General features: G+C 29.4%; 2 protein-coding genes across 2 annotated transcripts in view; both read right to left on the minus strand.

Annotated features, from left to right (window-relative positions):
• LOC123294475 (neurocalcin homolog) overlaps positions 1–21,464 on the minus strand; it is a 356,610-nt gene that overhangs the window by 309,796 nt on the left and 25,350 nt on the right. The gene's annotated exons all lie outside the window — the stretch shown is intronic.
• LOC123294476 (neuronal calcium sensor 2) overlaps positions 1–21,464 on the minus strand; it is a 331,531-nt gene that overhangs the window by 301,895 nt on the left and 8,172 nt on the right. The window lies entirely within an intron of this gene.

A 21,464-nucleotide genomic window follows, 5' to 3' on the forward strand; every position in this document is an offset into this window, starting at 1 on the left:
AGGTTATTGTCCCTTAACTTAAAATATAAATTGCACAAAAAGATGTAACGAATAAATATTAACCTAAATACAAAGTAGAACATTATATTTTTGTTCTTATCCTAAATGATGTATAAAAACTTTTCACAGGTAATTTTCAGTACGTTTTCCTCTTTAGATATCAGCAATATTCATTCACATTATTTGTCATAGCTGGTTTTTATGGAACACAAGACCCTGCTCAACTATTTAAATACAGGACGTGTAATGATTCGGAGTGCTTCAAGAAGCTATTACAAATAGTCATGTATGAGTGACTCAGAAGAAAAATTATTTTATACTTTTTAGTACAATAAAAGCTTAAAATTTTTATTTAAAACAAAAAAACGTATATCTATAAAATATAGTGGAAGCGATGGGAATATGCAGCTCATATCATAAAAATACATTGTGATTCGACTTACAATGCATTCAAAATTAGAGCTCAATCGAAAATCGGAAAGTGGTACAAATTTTACTTTCAAAATTCCAGGACATATATACAAGTGAAGTTGAATAAAAGCTTTTAAAATAGTCTTAAAATTCTTAAGGAATACGAAATACCTGATATTAATCATTCATCATTTATTCATTTCTTCAAGAAACGGACCCTTTCGCATTTGTAAACCACTGCCTGATCTAATATTGAATCGTACTAGAATTAAGGGCAAAAATGAAACGACCAGCTAGCCCTAATTTAGCACGTAAGACGTCGCTCCTGATTTCCCTCTTTTAGAGTTGTGGTGCAAGAAAGAGTAAAGACAATGATGCCATTTTTAATTTTGGTGTCCGTGTTAATATAGGAGCTATAGCCAATCATACAGTTTTATATACCCTTACCAAAAATTTTAGTTGCGGTAACTTCTACTCTCTCTACGGAGTTCGTGTGGAAGATTAAACACTCTCTAATGATTCGAATTAAAGATCAGCAGCAAAAATGGACTTGTGGTTAAGAGAACGGCTGCTAAAACTGACTTTTTTTCAAATTTACAAAAGTGAAACTAAATAACATAATACATTATTTACTAGAATCGACTGTCAATTGATATTCTATTCCTATCGTTTTGGGAGACATTTCGGTGAAAAATGCATATATAAAGAAAGCCCTTCACTATTTCTCTCTATTTCTTATTTAAAGACCATCACAATTGAATTACTTTCTCCAAAGCCAGCAACTTTTTAACTAAACTTTTCATACTTTTAAAGAGAACTCTTTGTATGAAAAGAAATGAGAATCATATTAAATTTTATGCAGTCATTTTCATTATATGATTTTTATTGCACATTCTCTGCACAAACATTGTATAGTTTTTTTATAGTTTTATAAATGGTTTTCAACGACACTTTTTATTATAATAGTCAAATTTTATAACAATAAGAAGAAAAATTATGAACACCTGCACGTTAAAATTAAATTCTAGAATCATTTTATTTACTTTTCAGAAACTTTAATTTCGAAGTGTGATGTGAATGTGAATAGTTCTGTGTCAGAAAAATAATAATGAGCAAAGCCTCAGACTTCGGTAAAAAAAAGCTCGTTTTTGTACCCGAGTCAAAGACAGTACGAAGCACCTAGATGAGTACGGGCGAGTTTCTTCTCCGCATTCTCTTGATTACTTGCGTAGTTTTAATAAAAGAAATAAAGCAAAGAACTGCCGATCTCGTAAGTAATAAGACGAATCGGATTGCGGTTTCTTGCATTCGATTCGTGAGGACGTCAACAAATTTTGTGAATAAATGCAACAAGAAACTGGAAACTAAATATCGATGGAAATGAGCTTAGTTATGTTACTCGAGGATTTTTGGGGTCGCTGAAATCGAATTTCAAACCAAAAATGTCCCCCTGGTTACCTGTTGCGCCTGGGGGGGGGGGGATTTAAAAGAGAATATATAACATATTTCGCCCCTGGGCATCTCCTATCTTCCTGGATATCAGGTACCTGGGAGTAATCCATTTTCGTAGTGATACTCGTGTTCAGCGGCCTCGAAACCCCCAGAGTTTCGATGAAATTTCTTATATATTCTAGAAAAACTCCAAGAGACGAAGTGTGTACTGCCCACCCTGAGCACCAAGTACCTCGGAAGCCATTTTTATTGTGTTATTCGAGTTCAGTGGTTCAAAACAATCCAAAATTTGAATGCAACAAACCACATTCCGATTCGTTTTACTGCTCACGAGACCGCAGTTGACTCAATTTTAGTGCTTTATTTTTTTTTTTCCATTTAGTTGCTATTGATGGTTGTACAAAACCTTGTTATTGATAACGGTTAATTTCTTAATAAACGTTTTTATACGGCAGCAGCCATAGCAATGAGATACTTGGCGAGAGAGGCGAGAGTGTGGTAGAAGGTGTTTGATTTTGACTTACTTTGGCGAAAGCGTGGATGAAGGGTTATGCTATTAGTAGTTAACTATTTTTGTTAAGAATAAAAATTATTTTAAGATTACATGTTTCTTATAAATTATTTCTTATAAATATTTATAAAATTTTGTATTTATATTATAAAAAAAATATAACTACGTATTCTAAAACTTGTTAAACTGATAACATGTCAGAATGATGTAATAACTGAATCCCAAGCGTAAAGTGTACATATTAGCACTACAATAATTGTTTTTAATTAATACAAATTACATTAGGTACGTGCAAGACACACCTAAAACCTACTGGAGAAATAAAATAAAATAAATTTCGAATAACATCGCAATATCTGATACGATTTGGAATTTCCATTGCAAAAACAAGCAATCATATACAAAATCATCCAAAGAATTGTACACCGATATACCAGGATTCGTAGATCTGTAAGCTAGATTATTGTTTACGTTAAGAAATACATGGCGTTTATTAATGCTGGTAAGGTATAAAGACAGATATTCAAAAACTATCTGATAATGCTGTATATAATATTGGCGTAAGATCCCTAACTATTGCGTTGTTTACAATACTGTATGGTATAGAAACTTCTAAAATAAAGATTTTAAATTACCGTTCTAAAAAGATCTATAATGTGGCAATATCATACCGAAAGATGAAACGCTATAGTTTATTCCTTAAGCCTTGTATCTGACAAAATATTTTACTTTCAATGTAAAAATTGTCGAAAACAGACAAAGAAAAGACAAACAAACCACAATAAGAACATAAAATGATGCATAAAGCATTATTACATGTCCACTAAATGTGTTTACATAATAGTAAAAGCATTAAATAGCATTATGACACTAAATCCATCCCAAAAACTGTATCATCAACCATACATTCCAAACTCCAAAGAGTAGCCAACCCCCAACAATACATAATAAAATGTTCACTTAATTTGATTGTACAATAATAACTACACGTGCCATCTAGTGAAATATTCTAGACATATTTACATGGTTTGTGTCTGCACTTAAAACGAGATTAGTGAATTTTATAAAATACGATGAAAACATAAATGTTTACTTGCATATGTTTGTTCGTTATTTTTAGGAGACTATTAAAATGACAAACAAGATTCATATACAAGTATGTTTAAAGGCTAATTCACACTAATGAACTTTAAAAAACAATTTTATTCTAGTAGAGGCATCACAGCTAAAGAAGCAACAATGCTATTCGTTACGTGCAGAACCGCTTTTAGCGCTTCTCCCTGGAAATACTTCGAAATCGTTTCATTATTAATTTGAGATCTCACACAATGATTTAATCATGTATGTAATAGTATTGCCTATATTTAGTATAATATAAATATTTCTTTTTGGTGCCTATATCTATAAGTAAATAACATCTTTACTTCAAAATCCATCCCCACTCCACAGAAACAGTTAAATTGTAAATTTTATGAACCAAGTATCCTAAAGCTATGGTTCGGTTAGGATAGGTAAAGCTATCCTATACTTAAGGCACCGTTTTCAAGTTATTAACAGTTCAACGGTTGGAAAAAGTCCCAAAATGTCACTGCAAAGCTGAAAAACAATTTTATTAGTAGTAATTAGGTATAATTAAATAATTCTACTAATTTATGTATTACCTATTTTTTCTATTTCCTGGAAAAAGATTTCCTTCAAAATGGTTTTTGAAGAAAAATGAATGGTATTTTCTGATGGCGTAAATGTTGTAAAAAAAAATTATTCACTGGTGAAACATGACTCCGAATTTAAAGGAAAAGCAAGTTTTTTTCATATTAAGAGATGGTTTTCTCGAAAACGTGATGTGTCGCAGCAATTTTGCGCTCAGATTCGTATTCAGTATTTTCAAGTAAAATCATGTTTCTGGGACAAAACTAATGTTGACAAGTGTTATTTTCTGAAATAATAATTTTCAGACAATCTGTTAAAAAATTTAATTGAGACTTCTTGACATGTTTAACAGTATCTTTAACTTTGTTTTCGGAAAATCAATAGCATTTATAATCATTGCAAATTATCTGTTAAAATTCTCAGAAATTATCTTAATAGTTTTATTCCTTTTTCGATGAATACATCCCTTAAAATAGCATCAGTGTGTAAAAGCCTTCACTGACACTGTGCTTAAGAAAACATTGAAGAACGCTGCAACAGCTACAATGGTCAAAATAAGACATGAATGCATTGTTAAAATATTTATTATTCAAGATGTGAAACTCTCGTAATAAAAAAAAAAACTTTTTTTATACGACCAGAAAAAAAAACGACAAATGCCAGTAAATAATTTCAAAAAGTTTTCGTCTACAAAGTGAATTATAAGAAACTATGAGAATATGACTTCTATCTACAGAATAAACAATGTTGGTTCTATTCATTGACGCGAATCTATTGGTTCATTCGAACTGCTTTCCATATTTAAGTCAATTAAATCTATATAAATGTTTAATACACGGTTATTCGTAATAAATGTATTTTACCAGATTATATTTCGAAAATAAAACATTTCTATACCCATAATTATATAAACTTTGTCTCAAAGGTCATATAATTTTATCAATTTTTCAATATTTCGCACTAATTTTTATAAACAGCGTATCCACTAAGCTTGAAAAAAAAGAAAAGCTTACGAAATCTTAATCGTAAACCAAACAAAGCTCAATACTTTATATAGAGGTATTCAAAAAGAAGCGTATTCATATTTTTGATGCACCAAAATAATGTCGGTTACATATCCTTTCAAATGAAACGTGTTTTGAATATTTATAGAAGAGAAATATGACAAGTTAATATTTCTCTGGAGAACTTTTATCGATGATAAAGTATTTTTTCATGCTCCATATTTTTTAGGAATAACATAATAGAAGGTATAATAACACTATTTTATTACCAAATATGCTAATAAAAAGTTTTGTCCATTGCATGCCGAATAATTTTATCAAAAAAAATTCAATAACAAATATGGGAGTTGCAAGAAAATATAAGGTGGGGTGAAGTGTTCTATTATGGAACCGATGTAAAATAAAAATCTATCAATTTTTCATTTTAAAATACTCAAAAAAACATTTAAGAAAATTATATAAATTTTATTTTAAAGTGAATAATAATAAATTGTATTTTTAACTAAATTATGTAAATTATTTTTTAAACAACTTATGGTCGAACGAGCAGGTCGAGAAGGCAATTTTAGATTTAAGGTTGAATTATTTCTACCTTATTTTCAACTTTGATGATGAATTTTGCTATAACTTTAGGACTGCAGACGAAAAATAAAAATGCAATTTTTCGATATCTGCCTTGGTTTTCTAAATATCGAAAGCTAAATAATTAAACAAAATTTTCAATTTTCGATATTTTGTAAAGACTCCAGAAATCCTAAAATATTTGTGGTCACTTTTCGTTTTACATTGTCAAGTTATATCATAATTCATCATCAAATTAGAAAAAATATATTTTTTTTTTTAAATTTATGTCCCCACTACCGTGCTCATACATCCTTAATTAGTCTGGCACATTTTAAATAAGTTTTTAAATATCTTATCTTTTTTTAAGGTTTCAACTAAAATAGTTATTTTTAAATTTTCACCGACTAGTTTTAGAGAAATCTATGAAAGCATATCATCCATCTACCGTGTTCCCATAAGACCAATGTCCAACATGCCTACTTTTGACGTCATCTATTTATTTAAATTATCGGAATACCCTCCGATAAACGGGCTACCTCCCCCTTAAAATTTTCAGAATTGATTTAGACTTAGTCCAACTTCACATAAAAAAACTTAAGCTTTTTATTTAAAATTGCCCTAGTACTCGTAATTTACATAATTGTTAAAATATTTCTAGCGACATGCGACTAAAAAAAGTAGTTTTGCACAAAAAATTCAAAATAAGAAGTTTTCAACCACATAGACTTTTTATTTCAATCGCAGAGCAACTATACCTTAAACAATATTTATATCGAAAAATAATATCGACATTGTCGAATTAAATAAGCAATCAATTTTATATTTTAATTAATAGTATTTGACGATAAAATGTGAATATGGTCAATAAATAATGATTGTATTACAGTTTTCATCTTATAATAATAATTATAATGAATATAATCAATTAGTAAAAGGCTTTTGATAATAATAATTACTAGTTATTAGACATCGATACAGACAATCTAATTATTATTATTAAAATGGATGCAGGTTATTGTGTCGTATCGTTCGATATCTATCAATACCCAAACATTAGTGGTTTGATCTTGGTATTGTTGAACTAAGTACTATACTGACATGTTCATATAGATAGATTGTATAATTAAATCTAATAACATAGTAATTTATGTGATACTAATTACATATATTATTTTATTATTGGTTAGTTTGATATTTTAATAGTTTTATTTTCAATATTTATTTGTTTTTATCAAAAAATGTTTGGTGCATATTTAGTGAAAAAATGATTTAAGGCAGGCATGGGCGAGTTATTTTAAGTCGAAGTCACCATTGTTTTAACTTTATTGTGTGTCATAAATTATATTGTGTGTCTCTTTATCCAATTCGACATTGCTCATAGAGGAAGAAGCGAGACGGGTATACGAATCTTCTACCTATCTCAGTTTCTCTAATAGTAATGATTTAGAAAAAAAATGTCTCTGTCTTATTCATATTTTAGGTTGTTGCTGGTTAGGTTCTCACTGACTCGTATTTTAAGTGAGGAGTCCGAGGGACTTCTCTAAGTCACATTTGCCCATGCCTGGTTTAAGGTATAATTTCCATAAACTCACTTTTTTACAGAATGAAATTAATGTTTGAGAATCGATTATATTCCAGTAACTTTATACATCCGAGCTAGCATTAAATCCGGTCGCTGTTTTTTCGCAGATTTCTTTATGGTGTTCATTCAATAAACAATCGAAGTTTGTGACCTCAAGCGCCGACGCAACAAAAAATGGAAAAAACCGTGAAAAATTCGGATTTTTTTTTTCAGATTTTGATGATTATTAACCCTAAAGGACTAGTTTTTGATCTTATTTCTTATTGACAATGAGAGACTAGAATTATCTCTGTATACCCAATAGTTTCCGAGATCATAGCTATCAAAGTTTATCATTTTTTAGAACTTTTAAAATATTCTGTCGTTTGGAATCATGTTTTTAGAATATACAGTCTGTGGTTATCTAAGAATCTTTCTTTACTTACATAACGTAAAAAACCGGCGATTGCGTAATCAATACTGTCTATACATGGTATTTCAACAATGAAGTCAGTCAACTATTTGTTTTCACTTTTTTCCTTAATAATAATTGACATTTGCAAAGATGTATGAAGAAAATTTGAAAAAATTCTCAAGGTTTTCGTGGTTAAATAAAAAACACTTATTCACATTCTACGAATTTTCTTAAATAAAACAACACAGAACACAAAAATGTTGGTCTATGTCTCAAAAAGTGTGGAGTAAAGAGAACGTAAGGCAAATTTCGAAATTTTTTTGTTGTAAAAATGGAAGTACACTTCGTAAAAAAGGCGATCCTTTTTGCGTTAAAAGTACACAATATTTATGTCACTTGATTATATTTGATGCATTTGCTCCTTTAGTCCTTTTGTGCTCGTTTTAAAAGTAAAGAAATGCAGATCAGTTATTGGAGCAGCGCACAAAATCTTAACAAAAGACAATTATATTGGGTTAAATAAAGTTTAAAAATAACAAAAATATATTTGAAATTTACTGAAAAGCCCCACAAAAAGTTAAAAGGAAGTTTTAGTAGTTATTAAGATGAGTTTATCGTTCCTAAGCTCATTAAGGTGTGTTTAATGTTTATCGTTCCTAACCTCGCTTAAATACTTTTGAACTCTATAAACATGTGAGTCCTTGATACTGAAAGAATAATGTTAAAAGTACTTGCTTTTTACCACAATTCAAAAATATAAAAAAGGAGAAGGAAATTAGATCCCAAAAATAAGATAATCGAACTCATTTGACGAATTGAGGAAAGGTTAGCGAGATATCATCTGCAGTAATATATACGTTAAAGCTTCTCCATGTTGTTTTATTCATTTGGAAATACGACGTTAATGTTATTTAATTAAAGCAAAATAACAATGATTCTAATCAAATGACCTGGTTATTATTTGTCTACAGTCTACACTCTACCTACAATCACTAGAAAAAGCTAAAGTGTTGTACCTTAGATCAAAATTAATTCATATGTTTTTATTATCGCATAAAGTAGGTACTTATTTACATTGATCACTGGTATAAGACATTGCTTTGATCAAAAGTATATATGAAGGTACGGTATTTTAAATATGACATTAAAAATTACCAAAAATTTTGATAGAAAGTGATGTGGTGTTACAATTAACTCGACAATATAAATAATGTGTCTTTATAAACAACCCGACGATATACTCATTCAACAGTTCACACACATACAGTACGATCTTAAAAACAAATGTAATCTAGACAATTCTAAAAAGAAATAAACAATATCGTTTTATATTACTTAAACAAAGATAGAAAACATATACAAGTAAAATATATGCAATAAAACATACGTGACAGTTCTAGAATTTGCTAGACTGTACTGAATCAATTGATTGTAACTATACAGAATGTTCGATTTACATCTAGGCTTATAAATATCACGAGTATGACAGAATACATATGTTATATGAAATTTCAAAAGTGACTTGTATCGTGGCTTATCTATTGTAGTTCATCTATTCAACTAAGAAATCCCACTCTCCAAGCAGCTTACAACTATCTCAACGCATATCGAAGCTTCAACATATCTATATAATACCTCTCACTTCGATGCATTGTTAAACGCATGTATTCTGTCATACTTACGATAGTTATATGCCAAGATGTAAATCGAACATTCTGTATAAACAGCGCATAATGTACGATACCGTCAGATTACAATACGTACTCTTCAAGTTCATCTATCAGAATAACATTAAAATAAAAGTATTGTGAACTATATTGTATTTTTATGTAGTAAAAAAAAAACTTAGTATTTGAGTAAAGACAGTTCATTTTTTTATTACACAAATTTGATTACGTTAAGCCCGCTACAGTGATTTTAAAAATAGCAATCAATTAATATTAAGTAAACGGTAAAACCAAATTTTTACCTAAAAGATTATATTTCGATTTTACTTGCAAATAAAATATTATTACCCTAAAATATTAACCCACATCAAATATTTTTCAAGAAACTGAAAAGTGTACCAAAATATATTGTGATCAAGGTACAACACTCTCCGATACGATTTGAATTAGTTTGTTATACTTTATTTGTAAATAGACTCCAACTCTAAATAACTACTAGTTTAAACTTTATTTCATTAATTTACTACAGTTTAGTTATAAAATACTACCTATACAGTTGACTACCAACTTAATAATAGCACACTACCAGCTACCTAGCTCTAGTTGGCTTGTTATTCATTTGGTTGGTAACCATGGATAAATAAATAATAAATATTTAGACAAAAATCAAAAATAACATAAATAAAATGCTTAAAACATTCTTAAGTTTAATAAAAAAAAAAAAAAAAAAAAAACAATCAATAATTTAAATTATTCGCGTTTATACGAAACCGAAATAGAAGTTAAACATTTACTATTCTAAATATAAATGAAAATTAGATACTGGAAATTTGAGGAGCGAAGAAGACAGTTCTGTTGCGAATGCAAGTCAGCTGGAGCAAGACCCTGACCTTACGGTGAATGTATCTAATATACTATTCGAACCTCTTTGGGCCAGAGAAATATTTACTTGTTATAAGAATTTTTCTTTCTAAGAGCTTTCTTTAGATCTTTGCTTGGCTTTTGATGTTCTTATAACAAGCAAATATTTCTTGAGCCAATGATCAAAATACTTAACTCAAGCAAAATAAGTATTTGGCAGCCTAAAAATTTTCTTCAGCCAAGAAAATATTTAGCTTTCTTTATTACTTTACAGTTTTAAAAGTAGTGATGGTTTTACCAGAAAAATGGCCAACAATTTTTCAAGCATTTTTCAAACAGTACATATATACTTGGTTTAAATTCATTCAAAATATTAGAGAAAATGAACCTTTGTCTTGATTATTTTATTTCCTCTTGATGTTTTAACTAAATACTGTTATCAAAAAATATTAGAATTAGATAACACAATATATATATATATATATATATATATATATATATATATATATATATTGTGTTATATATATGGTCTATCCGATCTGTTAACCAATCGAAGGCAGGTACCAGCAGAAAGATAATTTAATAACGAAAATATTGGAATAAGCTTGCCTTAAATAATTGAAAAAATTCATTAATAGCCACAAACACTTTTCGATAGAAAAACTATGTCTCAACTGGTTATCAGATGGGTGAAGATCGACCTTATATCGTCTCTTATACAATCAGTAATTAAGCCCTGCTCACATAATGAAGAGAAATACAATTCTATTTTAAATATTTCAAAGTCAAAGCGTTATTCGTAAAACAAGACGTTCCCGAATTTTTATACCACGTATCTTACTGTCAGAAAAAAGGCCACAGTTAAAACATTCTAAGCGTACTCATCATATGTTATGTTATAATAGTAACACTTAGAATGTTTTAAAACGAGCATTTTTTCTGACATTGAGTATATATTAAATATATCAAGGTATACTAAGTTTAGTCCCAAGTTTGTAATGCTTAAAAATATTGATTCTATGACAAAATTTTGGTATGAGTGTTCATAAAATCTCCTAATTAGTCCATTTCCGGTTGTCTGCCTGCTTGCCTGTCTGTCTGTCTGTCTGTCTGTCAATTGGATCTTGGGTCCGTAGTATCCATCTTGTAATCCGTTGGAGTTAGAATAAAAATTTAAATGGAAAAAAAATGTTCCTTATAAAAAGTAAACAACTTTTATTTGAAACATTTTTTGGTAAACATCACTGTTTATCCGTGAGAGCGCATATTATATACTATGTATTATATGAGATTATCAGTTATATATGTGTGACATGTATGCATGTGTAATGTGACAGAGTAATCAACACTGCCTATACATGGTATTTCAACAATTAACTCAGTCCATTGTTTGTTTTCACTTGTTAGAGTTCATTTCTACGTTTCAATAATGTCTCCGTAACCAACATCAAATATCTAAAATAAAGTTAAATAACATGAAAATTAAACAAAAACAAACATATACAAGTTTGTATAACATTAAACAATGACAAATATAATCAATTAAAACATTTTGAATATACAATAATTATTACACGGCAACCTACTCTACACTAAACTACACTACAGAGAACAAACGAAGCTTTGAACAAATTGTTTTTGTTTACTATGGTTAGTTAGTGTGGTTACAAAAAGAAAATGAAGCTTTTGACATTGTAATGTAATTGATTTTATTACAAAATAAAAGCGAACTTTATTTGATGTTTAAAAGTCATCCTCATCGTTTCCCTGAGTATTTTTTTACATGATGTTGATGATGAATCATGTACGTGAAAAGCACACTTATGTTATTTTAATTAGAGCAAAAGTGAATCGTTTAAAATTTCAGATTAATATACTTTGTTCCGATTTAAAGCATTCTGTATGAAAGAATACACTTCTGTAATAAGCCTAAATAAACTAAGTGCCTCTCAAACGTCTTACAATGGTCTAGCTGATAAGTGTATCTCGCAAATTGATTCAGCTAAATAATAAGGTATTATCGTTAGTCAAAAATAAATCATGAAATTTGAAAAAAGTTAAAATTTATGTAAAAATGTACTTAAATATTCTGATTTGTATACCACGTGACCTAAAACGCGGGTAAGCACTGCTGTGATGTCATAGCGGTATGAGTCATAGACCATCAGTTAGTTCAGTGTAGACAGTAGGGTATAATATATACATAGATAAGTATTTATATTTATATTATAATCAGATGTTTATGAATATATCTGTCAAAATTATTTGTGTTATTTCGTATAGTGATACCCATTTTACGTCATCAAATTGGATGCCCGCATTTTTGACAGTTTAAAAAGGTTTAAAATTTAATTTAAGTTTTTGGCAAGAAAGCGTGTGTATTTTTCCGAAATAAATTAGACGTGTTGTAAAAAGGCTTCGGTATAACCGGAAGTGTCACAAATCTGAAAATATGGATTTATCCCAAGCAATTCTGGTGGATTACCAATTTCCAGATTTCTATTATGTCTGGTTCTCCAGAAACTTCTAATGGGCGGTCACTGTGGGACACCCTGTATATAAATATATATCAAAGTATACTAAGTTTAGACCCATGTTTGTAACGCTTAAAAATATTGATGCTATGAACAAATTTTTGGTAAGGTGTTCGTAGAATCATCTAATTATTTCCTTTCCGATTGTTTGTCCGTCTGCCCGTCTGTCTGTCAACATGATAACTCAAAATCGATAAGAGATATCAGGCTGAAATTGAAAACCGTTGTAGATAGAAAAGTTTAAATATAATCCTTATAAAAAAATCAACAACTTTAGTTTGAAACATTTTTTTGTAAATATTACTGCTTACTCGTGAGGGCGAAAATTAAGTTCGAAAACCAAATAAATGGCGCCCCAAAGGCCGCCATAATTGTTTTAAACCCTTCTAATTTATAAAAAATAATTCAAGCATTGACATTTATCACTTTCTATAGAGGGTATTTCAACAATTGTTTGTTTTCACTTGTTTTATTTCATTCCAATCCTCTTATTTATAAACATATTTTAAAGAATAGCGGTCCTGGTAGAATATTTTGTATTCTATCTTAAGAACCAATCGATCGATTTCATTTTTTTTTTGAGAAAATGGAATGCGCTTTCAAATGAGGTGTGGCAAGGTGTAATATGAAATTTAAAATTTGGAGAAGATGGGGATGAAAGGATGAAAAGGAAATTCTCTAGGTACCATCTTGAACCTCCCTCTCAATAGTCACATCTGGTCAAGGGTTGTTATTGCTAATTTGACTGGAGTGGTATCTGGTATGACTTCGATACAGCCATACTTCCTTAAAAATTAACGAAATTGAAATAAATATTGATAAGTTGATTAATTATATTCGCAAATACAATTACATATTAAATAAAGTTAATTTTATTTAGGTCAATTTTATCCTTACAAATAACTTACATAACAACCGCTGATTACCTTATATGACTGAATGTTGTATACGAAGTTAGAGATCTATTTCGCGTATTAATGACTACCACCCACGTACAGATAAAGTTGTATAATATATGTTGTTGGTTTCCCAATAAGTTTTTCCAGATTATAATTAATAAAGTTTAATACATAACAACAACCAACGGTAATGTCGTTTTTCACAGAGATGCATTGTGGTTTCCAGATTATTTATATGTATACATGTACTGTTGTACATAGTCACAGTGTTACAAACTTTTTCAATTTGTAAAATAAACACTGATTTTTGTTATTTTATCAGATTAGTTTGAAATTCATCACTGAAATCAGTTCAATTGTGAAATGGCTTTTCTTAGGAATTCAATAAAATTGAGATATAAGATTACACAAGTGAAAACAAACAACTGGCTGAGTCAATTGTTGAAATACCCTGTATAGAAAGTGTTGAATATTAGTGCTTGCATTTTTTTTTTTTATAAATAAGAATAATTTAAAAAACCAATACAATTATGGCGAATTTCGTCCGCCATTTATTTGGTATTCGATAATTTCGAAAATTTTCTAGTACTTTTTTTCTTTTTTCGAAAAAGTTTGGCAAGTCTACAAGACTAGTTGAAGCCACCTGAAAATTTTTAACTACCTAACTTTTGTAGTTGTGGAGAAAATGGACACCAAAGTTAACCCAGCGAAGCAGGTGGGTATCACGCTAGTCAAGAATAGAAAATATCAGACGATTCATTAACTAAAAAAATGCGTACACTATATTAAAATTTTAATTTATACCTCTTTAAACAGAATAAAAAATAACCTCTACTAAATCATTTTCAAAAGCACTTTAAAAATTAAATACGCAACAATTTTAAAGTAAAAAAGAGTTTATAAACAAAAATTAAAGTCCATAAAAAATGTAACTAAATATTTTCATGTTTTAAGTTAAATAAATATAATGTTTTTCATTTTTTATGCATACTAAACAGTTCCTGTATTTCCTATTATAATAATAAATAATTATACACCTAACAAAACTTTGAAATAACTGTAGGAGTATATAACGTATACAGTATCTAATTAAGAACCTTAATTTTCTATATTTTTCTAGGTACAGTATGTCCCAGCATGCCTATTCTTAATTGGCAGAAGCTCGACTTTAAAATGTCTACGCTCGCATTTTTTGTTTATTAATTTATTTCTCAAAATATTTGAAATACAAGTGAAAACAAACAATTGACTGAGTTAATTGTTGAAATACCTGTATATCAGTGCTTGCATTGTTTTTAATAAATTAGAAAAGTTAAAAAACCAACACATTATGATATATTTTTTTTGGTTTCCGAGAATTTCGAAAATTTTCGAATGTATTAGAGTTGAATTTTTTTCATTTTTAGTGAATTTTCCACAACACTGCTAGTTGAAGCTATCTGCCAATTTTCAATTGTCTATCTTTTATAGTTTTGGAGAAAATGGACACAAAATTTGAATCCTAATTTTCTTCGCCCACGGATAAACAGTGATGTTAACGAAAAAATGTTTCAAACAAAAGTTTATTATTATTATAAAGAACATTTTTTATATTAAACTTTTGCTTATCTCTAACGGTTTATAAAATGGATCCAACCGGAAATGGACTAATTAGGTGATTTTATGAACAACAACATTAAAAATTTTTGTTCGTGACATCAATATTTTTAAGCGTTTTAAACTTGGGGCTAAACTTATAAACTTATTTCATATATACAGAGAATAAAAAGGGAGAAGTTTAATGGTGATCAAGATGTACTTAAGGTGTGGTGTTAAACATTCAAACCGGGCTAAGATAATTGTACTTTTCAATCGTTATCGAACAATTTTCTCAAACGAATGCCTGTATTTTTATATCATGTATATGAAATATATCAAAGTATACTAAGTTTAGTTTCAAGTTTGTAACACTTAAAAATATTGATGCTATCAACAAAATTTTGGTATAGGTGTTCATAAAATCACATAATTAGTCCATTTCCGGTTGTTAGTCTGTCTGTCCGTCTGTCATCACGATAACTTAAAAACGAAAAAAGACACCAAGTTGAAATTTTTACAGCGTGCTCTGGTCGTAAAAAGTGAGGTCGAGTTTGTAAATGACCAACTTAGGTCAATTGGGTCTTGAGTCTGTAAGACCCACCCATCTTGCAAACCGTTAGAGATAGAACAAAAGTTTAAATGTAAAAAATGTTTCTAATATCGTTAATATTCGAATAATTTATAGGCGCAAATTAGGTTCGAATATTGTGTAGTATGTATTATATGGGAATATCAGTCATGTGTGTGTGATATGTATATATGGCTGGTAATCAACACTGTCTATACATGGTATTTTAACACTTAACTCATTCAATTGTTTGTTTTCACTTGTACAATATACGTTTGCTTTAATCTCTATTACTTTTAACTCGAAAAAACTGCGACCTTCTAAAATACTAACCCTGGACTACTACCTGAATCTGAACCCAAATGTAGGTAAAATTTCTCTTAAACATGCTGTATATACGAGAAAATTAATTTTCCGTTTTATTCAAGAATATTTAAATTTATAAAATTATCATATCAATCAACATGTCTAAATGTGTGAAGAATTTTGATAATGGAAAATATTTTTGATCAAATTTCTGATTGAAATTTTCTCCCACGTTAAAAAAAGTTAGATTACTTATTTTGAATATTTTAGTAGGTAGGTAGCATTTCAATCAGTAAAAGCAGCGAGGTGAAAACAATTAAAACGTGTTTTACAAAAAGAATTTGTTTCAGATACGGATTATGAAAATTAATAGAAAATTCCGATAATATAAAAAATTTATTTATAAAATAATTCAATACGTTAGTATTTTTAGGAGAGATTTGACCATGATTCTATGATGGTGATTCGTTCCACCATTTAAGTAGATTTTCCACAAAATATAATATTTTTTTATTGTGAAACTAAATTTTTACATTTACGTCATTCATACATGAAACTCTTAATATCTTTTTCTATCTCAACACATTATACCACTTAACAAATGAGGGTGAGACGGTGAGGGTGCACTTCAATGTAAATTGCACATTACGTTTTTTTATTCGAACAAATAGAAATAAATAGAAAGAAATAGATAAATTAAACAGAAGCGGGAACAATTATACGAAATAACAATTTTTATTCGAAAAAACAATTTTGGGTAAAACTTTTCAGTCGGTTTTTGCCTAAACTGTACGGTTTGTGGAAAAATGTTTCGAACAAAAAATGATCCTTTTTTAATCAATAACAACTTTTTAATTTATAGTGTTCATCCATCTATTACTAGTTAAAGAGTGAGCTTTTCGTTGACCTTGAAAATCTAGATCAAGTTTAATATCTGTACAGTTGAAAAATGCAATTTGCCAACGTATAAAAGTCTTGATCGTAGCCAGACTTTAATTCGAATCTCACATTAATCAAGCGTACAGGGCATTTAGAACTAACCTATTGGTATTTGTTAATCCTTCTTGAAGGTTCTTGGCGCAGAAGTTGGAAAAGCTAAATAAAAATACAATAATTTGTGTGATTATAAGGTCATAGAGTTGTTAGAAAAATAAAATCTACCGTGAATGTTTAAAATGTATGACGTTATTGATGTTGATCAAAATATTAAAAAATATAATGCTAAAATTTAATCAAGTGTTAAAATTTATGTCATCTAATTTATTTGGCAACATTACAACACTAGTAACAAATTTTAACTAATAAACTTAGTTGTAATACTCAAGTCTGCTTTACAATATACAATAAGGCGTTTTTTGTGTATATAAAGTATAGATTGGTTTGTCGGTTGTCGAAATTATTTATTAACCGAGTTTGCTCTAGATGGAAGGAAATACTTTTCGGATGTCCGTATGTTTGGCGGATCTTTTTACCCTTAAAAACGAAAAACGGTCAGATTTTCTCACGTTTATTTAAATACTTTTAAGTGAATAAAATTTTTTTTTAACTCAAAATATAAATAATATCTTAAGAACTACATTAATTTAAGACTAAATTTTGGTGCCAAGATAACGGTTCTTGACCGTCTTGTTAAAAAGATAAACACAAATAACAATTTAAAAATATACAGGTGTGTGTATAATTTGTATACGACACGCCTGTCGTGAATATGAATTAAGTGCCAGGCCAAAAAAAAATCGTTGAAAATATTTGAGGATTGGTTATGGTAGTTGTGTACACACACATACTGCGGTCAGTAAAACGAACGATAGAACAGGGGTCCGATATATGCTATCGAAACGTGGTACTAAAATGAATTTACTAAAACTGAAAAAATTTATACTGATTGTATATTGCATATAAATTACAATTGGATTGTCAATCTGTTAGGTGTTAGAACACAGCTGGTCAGTCAGCCCTTATTTATGAACAATAAATAGATAAGATTCATTTATGATTTCCTTGGTATTAAATGAATTTATTACAGCTGATAGATAACAGTTATGACAGTCAGTTAAACGTTAGAACAGGGCTGGCCAGTTCGTTTCGATAGCATATATCTGACCCCTGTTCTATTGTGCGCTTGTCTGATCGCAGTATGTGTGTGTACACAACTACTATAACCAATCCTCAAATGATCAGCTTTAGTAAATTCAATTTTTTTGGCCTGGCTCTTCCATTAATAGTGTACATATGTCTTTATGAATTTGACCTAGTTGTCATGTGTCACAGTATCATCGTAAGCAACATTTGTCGTATTGTAAACTGTACTTTAAAATTCAACTTGTAGGTTTATTATAATTGAAACAATATTTAAATGTAATTATAATACCTACAAACTTTTTGTGCGATAGATATTTTTATATTAAATGATGTTTAAAAATAAATTTTGACAAATTCTATGATCTCAAAAAAACAAAATATAATTGTTTTTATTAGCAAAAAATCTAATTTTAATTTATCTAATTTATGTAGATTATATAAAATCGTTATTATAAGTGACGTCTTAAAAATTTACAACGTATTCGATTTGATAATTGAAGGTAATGTAGCATGAAAAAAATCGTGCGTTTCTATTTACAAAACATTATGATGATACACTCACGTGAGAAAATTTATATTGGAACTTAATCATTTGATTATTATAATTGGTTTGCCAATTAATTTATCGTGTTCTATCTTAAGAACTTTTAATTAGTTTAAACCGCTTTTGTCATGTGTTTTTTGCGATTTATAACATTGCATACTTTCAATTTTTGGGTAAATTGAAGGGATTGGATTTGAAGATTACTTTAAAACGAGTGAAAACAAACAACTGACTGATTTCTTTATCACATAACACATACAAACATGTGACACATACATAACTGATAATCAAGTATAGTACATATTACAAAATTTTCGCCTAATTGGCGCCCTCAAGGGTAAACAGTGATGTTTACGAAAAAAGGTTTCAAACAAAAGTTGTTTAATTTTTGATAAGGAACATTTTTTACACTTAAACTTTTGTTCTATCTCTAACGGTTTACAAGATGGTTCCTATTGACCCAAGACCCAATTGACCTATGATGCTCATTTACGAACTTGACCTCACTTTTTACGTCCTGGTACGCTGTAAAAATTTCAGCTCGATATCTTTTTTCGTTTTTGAGTTATCGTATCCACAGACGGACGGACGGACGGGCAGACAACCGGAAATGGACTAATTAGATGATTTTATTAACACCTATGACAAAATTTTTTTCCTAGCATCATTATTTTTAAGCGTTACAAACTTGGGACTAAACTTAATATACTATGAAAATTTCATATATACATGGTATAAAAATGAGAGCAGACTATATAGGGTGGCTTTTTTAAATTGGCATATACTTGAAACTAGAAAAATAACTTCTATCGATATAATGCTTGAAGCAAAAAATGTTGGATGTTTAGGCGCACATCTTACGCATATTTCCCCAGGTACACTGTGATTTTTTTAACATCGGATTCGTGTTCAGCGACCCTAAAAACCCCCGAGTAACCATTTTCAGTTCATTTGGTACATTTGACGTAATAATGATTTTTTTTTAAAAAACCTAAAAATGTGCATCACAAAAAAAGCATTTTTTAATGCACAAACGAGGAAAATTATATCCCCATAATTTGCAATGTTCACAAAGTATATAAATACCTTCTAGAACCTAATGCAAAAAACCGCATCTCGATCCATCTTACTTTAGAAATTTTCGTGGTTTTGACGTTTTATGTGTTAAATTACCTTATCTAAAAGTTTGAACCTGCACTGCATTCACTGACTGACTATAACAATAAAGGATATGCTATTAATTTAATTGACAGATTGACGCATAAAGTAATTAGTGGCTTCTGTGTAACCAGTTACCGCCATCGCACACAATTGATCGGTTTACTCATCTACAAAACAATCAGTAATGTCTATCCGTCTGTCCGTAACATATATTTTTATATACATCTCAATATATTAATTGTTCATGGTCAACAAATCAGCCTTCAATTGTTTCAGTACTTCGAGGTGGTATATTCTATTCTATGTGAGGATGTCGAAGAATTGACAGTTTCTAATTAATGTCTTATTTATAGCTAGAAACATACTCTTCTGAATCTTTTTTTATTTAAATTGATATATTTATGGGATATGCATTTGGTTATAGATTTATAATACTATTAGAGTTCCGTATCAAAAAAAAAAACTCCTCAATCCCGTGTCTTACAATTAGTAAATCATAAATCATAGATGCTCAACGACACTAGAGTCTGAATAAGCGGAAAACTCAATAATCGGAAGCTTCCAAAAATGGAAACACGTTTCTATTACCAATCACTGAAAATGTTGACTGCATCATTTTTTATTTCATTCTTTAAGGAGGCGCAGCGACCATCCCGACCGAAGGCCGCGTTACTTTCCAAAAGGATGGGAGCAAAGTTTATGTTTAGGGGGCCGACCAAGCGAGGACAAGCTTGTTGAAGGATATGGATCTTCATATGGATCTTCAAAATTGGCATAGCCTATATTGTGAGTAGTATATAGAGCGGATAAGTGAGGTAAAGTCAGATTATCTACGAGAATCAATGATTCACTAAATGAATCGTTGATGGAATCCATTGAAATGAATCATTACCGCCAGCGAGGCCGGGGACAAAAGCTAGTATCTAATTTGATACTAATCTAGAACTAAAAAATAGAAAATAAGTTTAAAAACCGAGTTATTAAAAAGAAATAATTTTATTGTAAAAAAAAAGGGTGAGATGCTTCAGCTATAATTATAAAAACGTGTTTTATTAGTTTTTTTTAGCTATTATTTAATTTCTATTTTTTAGTTCAGCTAGCTTAAAAAGCGAGTTTTTTAATTTTTATACCATGTATATATGAAATATATCAAAGTATATTAAGTTTAGTCCCAAGTTTGTAACGCTTAAAAATATTGATGCTACGAAAAAAATTTTCGTATAAGTGTTCATAGAATCACCTAATTAGTCCATTTCCGGTTGTCTGTCCGAAAGCACAATAACTCAAAAGAGATTTATAGCGTGCTTAGGACGTAAAAAATGAGATCTAGTTCGTAAATGAGCAACAAAGGTCAATTGGGTCTTGGATTAGTAGGACCCATCTTGTAGACCGTTAGAGATAGAACAAAAATTTTAATTTTCCTTATCAAAGAATAAACCAAACATAACTTTTGTTTGAAATATTTTCTTGTAAACATCATCGTTTGTTTTCACTTGTTTAAACTATTATATTAAAGAATATTATCTGCGCTTCCAACATCTAAGATTTTTTAGTTAATCGTTAATACTGAATATTCTGATCGGGATAATCGGACAAACTTATTACATGATTGAATTGTTATTGGTACTTGATAAGTTTGTATTCAATCCGACTTTTTGAAGTGGAAGATAATCACGTTCAAAGATTCCGTTACATA

This window comes from Chrysoperla carnea, chromosome 3 (genome assembly GCF_905475395.1).
Source record: "Chrysoperla carnea chromosome 3, inChrCarn1.1, whole genome shotgun sequence".
Lineage (NCBI taxonomy): Eukaryota > Metazoa > Arthropoda > Insecta > Neuroptera > Chrysopidae > Chrysoperla > Chrysoperla carnea.